The following is an 8,505-nucleotide window of genomic DNA, read 5'->3' as shown; positions in this document are numbered from 1 at the left end:
TCTGTATACAGTGTCATCTATATTTGGGCCAGGAGAAGACTTTTCCACTTCCCAGAGTCTGACCTAGGGAAGACCTTGGCTTTCTCTTGGGTCTAGGGCATTAGGGCCCCGATATGGTCATGTCCATGTCAACTATAAACGTTCAGTTAGGTATCTACTCTATCTATATACCATCTTGACAGTTACACATACCTTATACTATGGTACTTGAGGATTTCTCTGTTTCTGCAAGCTAAATGGGTATTCTTTCTATAGCTGTCTCTCTTGTTTATATGAAGCAATGCCCACTTCATAGCACAATGCTTCATTGTATCTATTGTGAAGTAAAGCTATACTGCTTTATGCATATATTATATGTACTTTGTAAAACCAGACTGACATTTCTCCTCTCTTGGCCTTTGTCCTATTATACTTGCATGTATATTATAAAACTCACAATAGATTTAAACTTGATTTTGCATTAAATAACCAATTGTCTTTTAAGTAATTTATACAATCTAAAATATATATTGTTAATCTAACCATTTAGTTTTTTTAAAGTACTCTTCATATTTCTGTGTACTTCAGATTTGTATCTTCTATTATTTTTCTTCTGCTTGAAATTATTTGGCACTTCATATAATAGGTATCTTCTGGTTGTGAATTATTTTAGATTTCCTATATTTCACAATATCCTCATTCTGCCCTTATTTTAATGGTTATTTTTATATTAACAACTTACCTCTCCATTCAATGACAATGGCAATGTCGCTCCAGTGTGGACTGGCTCATGTTATTTCCAAGTAAAACATTTCTCCGTTCAAATCTCCGTTCAAATGGGCGAATGCATTTTTCTTCTTTATCATTCATTTTAAAGACATTTGATAATGATGTGCCTTAACATAGTTTACTGCTGGTGTGTGTGTGTGTGTATGTGTGTGTTTGAAGTTTATAATTTTCAAGAATGTTTAAAATCTGTGGTGAATCTTCCTCACTGTCATTTCTTGGCCTCTTTCAGAGTCTTAGAGACATGAACAGCTGACCTCTTCTCATAGGCCCACAGCTTGTAGCTTCTCCACTTTTTTTTTTCCTATTTGGAAAATTTCTAGTGACAAGTCTTCAATGTGCTAATTTTCTCTTCAGCAGTGTCCAACCTGCTCTTCATCTGATCTAGAATTTGCTTCAACTCAGATCTAGAATATGCGTCACCTCAGACCTGGCAGTTTTTAATCTTTACAAGTTTGACTTGGGTTGTTTTACATACACTATCTTTCAGTTTTTAGGTAGCATAGCAAAATATTCTTTTATCCTTTTTTAAGTCTTTTTTGTTCCTTTTTTTCTTCTTCAAATCTTTTTTATTGGAAGGTCATATACAACCTTCATTTACTGTATTTGAAATCACTGTATAGTTACTTTTGTGAAAATGCTGCTTGCATTTTCTTTTATAAAAAAAAAAAACCCTAAAAATTATTTTAGGAATGTAGAGAAATATCTATCTTAATTTGTAAAAAAAAAAAAAAAAAAAAAAAAAAAAAAAAAAGTGCACCGTAATTACTCCTGCAGTGCAGCCATGTCTGCATCTTCCATGTTTCTTAAATAAATATCTCATCTAATAACACGTAATATAAAGAACAGTTACTGGGAATATTTTGTGGCTGTAGATAGCCAATCATAGGGATAGGAGCTGCAGTAGCAGAATATGTATATGACTATTGGTGCATATCTTTGTGCACATTTGCAAGATTGCTTCCATATTGCTGAGTGCTATCATAACTTCTGGTAAGTCCCTGTTGGATTACCAGTCCTAAAACTGGTCTGAATAGCAGCAGATAGAAAATTACTTCCAACACTCCTGCTGGTATAATTTACATCACTATAAACACCATTCTGAGTTTTAGCCACAAATCTCTGTGAAGCAGACTAGAATACTCTCTGTCAGAGTTTTCCCTGTCTCTAAAGATGAGTATCTGTCAAGAGGAGCATGCCTCCTCTACCTCTGGAACAACCTGAACCTCTGTATTCAACCAATTGAAGCAGGTAGGGATTAATTGCTTGATTAACTTCCTGAAGCACAGAGATAAGATCAGTCACTGTAATGGTTTGAGTAGGAATGGCCCCCATAGACTTGTGTGTGTAAATGCTTAGCCCATAGTCAGTGACACTATTCGGAGGTGTAGCCTTAGTGGAGGAAGTGTGTCACTGTGGAGGCAGGCTTTGAAGTCTACAAACTCAAGTCAAGCCAGAGTGTCTCAGTCTCCTTCAGGTGCTCAGGATCAAGACATAGAGTTCTCAGCTTCTTTTCCAACACCATGTCTACCTGCACACTGTCATGCTTCTTGCCATGGCTATACATCTGAAACTGTAAGCCAGCCCTAATTAAATGTTTTCCTTTATAAGAGTTGCTATGGTTATATTGTCTTTTCACAGCATTAGAAACCCTAAAACAGTCACTCACTTGTTTTATGTTATTAGGTGTAAAGAAAGTATGTGCTGTGCCTGGCTTGGTAGTGTGCACATATCTTCAAATATAATGAATATAATCCCCTGAGGAAGTAGAGTAGTCATAATTGATGAAAAATTTCACATCTTCCATATCTCTCCCTCTGGAGGCCACATGGATTGCAATCAGAATAGGTGCTTTTCCCTGTTTGGATTTATTTAGAACCCAGCTATGTTTCTGTTGACTCTTGTCACTATAGATGCCCATGACAGGCTACCCATCTTTTCCTTAATTTTCTGGTAAGTTTATTGAGTTTTCTTTTGATTAAAAAAACACAATGATTTTATTCTCGTCGTGCATGACCATTAGATGAAAACTTTTTTCACTCTTTTCTACATCGTGACATATATCCACAGTCTTTGTTATGGCTTGTGCTCAGTTCTAGCGAACCAATATTGATATGATTACAGTCTGTCAGGAAAGCTTCAGCAAGCTGTCTTGCTTCTTTTGGCCAGGTTGCACCCCATGGTAGTGTTTGACTATCAGGTCTTATTTGATCCATGATTTTCCTTATTTGGGGTTCAAAGCCCATCCATGACAAGCATTCTATTGGTGAACCAAGGTCAAGGTAGGTCACTCTTCTCAGATTGGTTACCCTACACCCTCAAATGTCCATCAGTCTTCCAAGTGTTGCAACACAGATTTCTACACCTCTCTGAATATACGGAATGTTTCACAAGTTTTCCTGCCATCCTTGTGCAGGAGCCATACTAATCTCTGGTGTAGTATACATACATACATACATACATACATACATACATACATACATGTGTGTGTTTGTGTTTATGTGTAATATAGTGCTGCCAGAGTGAGAAATCTTTTAACTTTTACTTGTTAACAAACATCATTTTAATTACTTTTAATATGCTTGTCTACTAATTCTATTATCTGTTTTTTTGAGTTTCTTAATTTTCTTTTAACTATAATATTTTTCTATTTTTGTAGGCCTGATAATTTTAATTAGATAGTAGAGATTAAGAATTTGATCTTGTTAGGTGTTGTATATTTTGCCGTTCTTTTTAAAAATTTATTTCCCTCCATTCCTCCCAGTCTCTCTACTCCCCTCATCTCCTTTCTCCCCCAGATGCAAACCACATCCACCTTCCCTTAGAAAAGAGCAGGCTCTCTCAGGAACATCAACCAAACATGGCATAACAAGTTACAATATACCAGGCATATACCATTACATCAAGGCTAGACAAATCAACTCAATAGGAAGGGTACCACAAGCAGACAAGAGAGTCAGAGACAGCCCCCTTTCCCATGGTTAGGAATCCTACAGGGACAAGCTAATCAGCCTTAATATATATAAAGTCCTCTTTATATATAAAGAGGACTTAGGTCAGACCCCTTAAGGTCCCTGATCTCTGCCAGCCTCTATGAGTACTGGTCACTTGATGTGGACTGTCTTCTCCTAGTGTCTATGACCTCTCTGATTCTTCTGATCCTTCCTCTCCTTCCTCTGCAGGACTTCCCAAGCTATACCTAATGCTTGGCTGTAAGATTCTGCATCTGTTCCCATCAGTTGCTGGATGACGTCTCTCTTGTTTCTCTAATGATGCTTATATTATATTCTGATCCCAGCACACTCTGCAGGCAGGACAAACTGTAGGTTGAAGGTTTTGTGGATGTGTTTGTGTCCTAATCCCTCCACCTGAGACCTTGGTTACAGAAGATGGCCCATTACTATGAAGACTCATATGAATACAGTCTGTCAGGAAAGCTTCAGCAAGCTGTCTTGTTTTTTTTTTGGCCAGGTTGCACCCCACATTAGTGTTTGACTATCAGGTCTTATTTGATCCATGATTTTCCTTATTTGGGGTTCAAATCCCATCCATGTCAAGCATTCTATCATCTTCACCAATGTCAAGGTGCCGGGGTGACTCCTCAAGTAGTATACTGAATAGTTATGGAGAAGGTAGACAGCCTTGTCTTATTCCTGATCGTAGTGGAATTGCTTTAAGTTCCTCTTCATTTAATTTGATGCTAGCTACAGGCTTGCTATAAATTTCTTTTCTTATGTGAAGTATGTTTCTCTTATGCATGCTCTCTCCAAGATTTATATCATAGAGAGGTGTTAGATTTTGTCAAAGGCTTTTTCAGCATCTAATGAGATGATCGTGTGGTTTTCTTCATTCAGTTTGTTTATCTGATGGATTATGACAACATATTTTCATATATTGAAACACCTCTGTGTTTCTGGAATGAAGCTCACTTGACCATAGTAGATAATCTTTTTGATGTGTTCATGGATTCAGTTTGTAGTTACTTTATTGAGGTTTTTGTGTTTGGTTTTTTGGGTTTTTTTAATGCATCAGTATTCATGAGGGAAATTGGTCTGTAATTCTCTTTCTTTGTTAAATCTTTATGTGGTTTGGGTATCAGGGTGACTGTTGCCTTATAAAACAAATTTGATGTTGTTTCTTCTGTTTGTATTTTGTGGAATTTGAGGAGAATTGGTACTAACTCTTCTTTGAGAGTTGGTAGAAATCTACACTAAAACCATCTGGTAGTGTTGGGCTTTTGGGGGGGGGGCTGTTAATGAGTGCTTCTATTTTTATTTTGCAGGTTATAGGGCTATTTAAATAGCTTACCTGATCTTGATTTAGCTTTGGTAAGTGGCATCTATCTAGAAAATTATCCATTTCTTTTAGATTTTCCAATTTTGTGGAGTATAGGTTTTTAAAGTATGACTCAATGATTCTTTAGATTTCCTCAGAGTCTGTTGTTATATCCTCCTTTCTTTTCTTTTTTTTCTTTTATTGAATATTTTCTTTATTTACATTTCAAATGTTATCCCCTTTCCAGGTCTCCACTCTAGAAACATTTTATCCCATCACCCCTCTCTCTACCTCTATAAGAGTGCTCCCCTACCCACCCACCTACCCACCCACCCACTTTCATCTTCCTGCCCTGGCGTTCCCATTCACTGGGGCATTGAACCCCCATAGGACCAAGGGTCACTTCTCCCACTGATATCCAGTGAGACTATCCTCTGCCACATATACGGCAGACCTCCTTTCTTTTCTAATTTTGCTAATTTGGATATTGTCTCTCTGTCTTTTAATTTGGATAAGCGTTTGTCTATCTTGTTGACTTTCTCAATAAACCAACTCTCCATTTCATTGATTCTTTGTATTGTTCTTTTTCTATTTTACTGATTTTGGCTCCCAGTTTTTCCTGGGATCTACTACTACTGGGATTTCCTGACATCTACTACTCTTGGGTGTGTTTGCTGGTTTTCTTTTCTTTCCTTCTTCTTCTTCTTCTTCTTTTTTTTCTGGAGCTTTTGGATTTGCTGTTAAATCACTAATATGAGATCTCTCCAATTTCTTTATGAAGCCACAAGAACTTTTCTCTTGGCATAGCTTTCATTGTGTCCCATAAGTTTGGGCATGTTGCACACTTATTTCCATTGAATTCTAGGAAGTCTTTAATATTTTTTCTTGATGCAGTAGTCATTCAGTATTAGGCTTTCTGTTGTTGAAATTTAGCTTCAATTCATGGTGGTCTAATAGAATACAAGGGGTTATTTCAATTTTCTTGTTATCTGCTGAGACTTGCTTTGTGACCAAGTATGTGGTCAATATTGGAGATTGCTTTATGAGATGTTGAGAAAAAGGTATATTTTTTGTATTTTGGTGAAATGTTCTGAAGATATCTGTTAAGTCCATTTGGTTGGTAACATCTGTTAGTGCCATTATTTCTCTGTTTAATTTATGTCTGGGTGACCTGTTCTTTGGTGAGAGTAGAGTATTTAAGTCCCCCACTATTAATGTGTGATTATTAAAAACTATTAATGTTTAATGTGTGATTTATGATTTAATTATATTTTTAACAAATATGTGCCCTTGCATTTATAAGAACTAAAATGTCATCTTGGTGGATTTTTCCCTTGATGAGATAAAATGTCCTTCTCTTTTGATTAATTTTGGTTGGAAGTCTATTTTGTTAGATATTAGAATGGGTACACCAGCTTACTTCTCATGTCCATTTGTTTGAAAAATCTTTTTCACTGCTTTACTCTGAGGTAATGTTTATTTTTGAAGTCAAGGTGTGTTTCTTGGATCCTGTTTTCATATTCATTCTCTTAGCTTGTGTCCTTTTATTGGCGAATTGAGTCTATTGATATTGTTAGATATTAGTGACCAATGATTGTTAGTTCCTGTTGTCTTCTTGATATTAGTGGTAGTGGTGGTGGAGAGAGAGAGAGAGAGAGAGAGAGAGAGAGAGAGAGAGAGAGAGAGAGAGAGAGAGAGAGAGATTATTTCTTTGGGTTTTGCTGGCATGTGATTACTTATTGCCTTCATTTTTTATGGGTATATTAACCATCTTGTGTTGGAGTTTTCCTTCCAGTACCTTCTGTAGAGTGGAATTTGTGGATAGATATTGTTTAAATTTGACATTGTCATAAAACATCTTGTTTTCTCTATAGTGATTGAAAGTTTTGCTGGGTATAGTAGTCTGGACTGGTAGAGTCTCTAAGACATCTTTCCGAGCCCTTCTGTTCTTTTAGAATCTCCACTGAGAAGTCAGATGTAATTAAAATAGGTCTGACTTTATGTTGCTTGGCCTTTTCTCCTTGAAGCTTTTAATATTCTTTTTTTTGTTCTGTATGTTTAGTGTTTTGATTATTACGTGGAATGGGGAATTTTTTTTTCTGGTCCAATCTATTTAGTGTTCTGCATGCTTTGTGTAACTTTATAGACATGTCTTTTTGGGGGTGTTAGGAAAATTTCTTCTGTGGTTTTGTTAAATACATTTTCTGAGTTTTGAGCTGAGATTCTTCTCCTTCTCTTCCTAGTATTCTTAGGTTTGGCCTTTTCATAGTGCCCCATATTTTCTGGATGTTTTTGGTAGAGATTTTTTTAGATTTAACATTTTCTTTGACCAATGAATTTATTTCCTCTGTAGTATCTTAGCCTGAAAAAGTCTTTCTTCCTCTCTTATATCCTGTTGGTGATGCTTGTGTCTGTAGTTCCTGTACCTATATCTTTCATTTCTCTCAGTTTATGTTTCCCCTCCCCCCATTAATTTGTCTGTTCACTTTAAAGCCTGAGCCCTGTCTACCCTCACAGAGTCCCTCCCCCTCTCCTTCTCCTCTGAGAATATGAAGGCATCCCATGGGTAACCTTCAACCCTGGAACATCAAGTCTCTGCAAGGCTAGGTGCATCCTCTCCCACTAAGGCCAGACAAGGTAGGCCACTTATAAGAATAAGATCCACAGACAGGAAGCAGCTGTAGAGACAGCCTACTCTCCAGTTGTTTGGGGACCCATATGAAGACTGAGTTGCAAATCTACTACATATGTGTGAAGGGCCTAGGTCCAGCTCATGTATGCTCTTTGGTGGTTCAGTCTCTGAGAGCCCCCAAGGGTCCAGGTTAGTTGACTCTTTTGGTCTTTCTGTAGAGTTCCTATCCTTCCCAGGGCCCTCAATCCTTTTCCCAAAGCTTCCATAAGACTTCCTGAGCTTCATTCAATGTTTGGTTGTGGGTCTCTGCATCTGTTTCAGTCATCTGCTGGGTGGAGCCTCTCAGAGGATGATTATGCTAGGCTTCTGTCTGCAAGCATAACAAAGTATCATTACGGTATTCAGGATTGTTGCTTGCCCTTGGGATGGGTTTCAAATCGGGCCAGTTATTGATTGCCCATTCCTTTAGTCTCTGCTCCATCTTTGTCTTGGAATTTCTTGTATATGGGACAAATTTTCGGTCAAAAGTTTTGTGGGTGGGTTGGTGTCCTTATCCTTCTGCTGGGGGTCTTACCTGGCTCTAAGAAGTGGCCATTTCAGGTTCCATATCCTCACTGCTAAATGTCACCTCCAATAGACTCCTGGGAGCCTCCCCCATTCCAGGAGTCTTCTTCTCCCACCCAGTTCCCTCTGTCTGTCTGCCTCCTATGATTATTTTACTCCCTCTCCTGAGTGAGATTCAAGGATCCTCACTTGCGCTTTCCTTCTTGTTTAGCTTCTTTGGGTCTATGGAATATAACCAGGGTATCTTGTACTTTTTGGCTAATATCCAC

The 8,505-nt window shown here is 37.6% G+C and overlaps 1 pseudogene; it reads right to left on the bottom strand.

The window, feature by feature from the left end:
- Positions 1-1,571: 1,571 nt before the first annotated feature.
- On the bottom strand, positions 1,572-8,153 carry LOC117712773 (putative ATP-dependent RNA helicase DDX5; annotated as a pseudogene).
- Positions 8,154-8,505: the final 352 nt, after the last annotated feature.

The sequence above is a fragment of the Arvicanthis niloticus genome, chromosome 7, assembly GCF_011762505.2.
Source record: "Arvicanthis niloticus isolate mArvNil1 chromosome 7, mArvNil1.pat.X, whole genome shotgun sequence".
Classification (NCBI taxonomy): Eukaryota; Metazoa; Chordata; class Mammalia; order Rodentia; family Muridae; genus Arvicanthis; species Arvicanthis niloticus.
The sequence above is the reverse complement of the archived record's forward strand: the minus strand, read 5'-3'. Positions and strand labels throughout refer to the sequence as shown.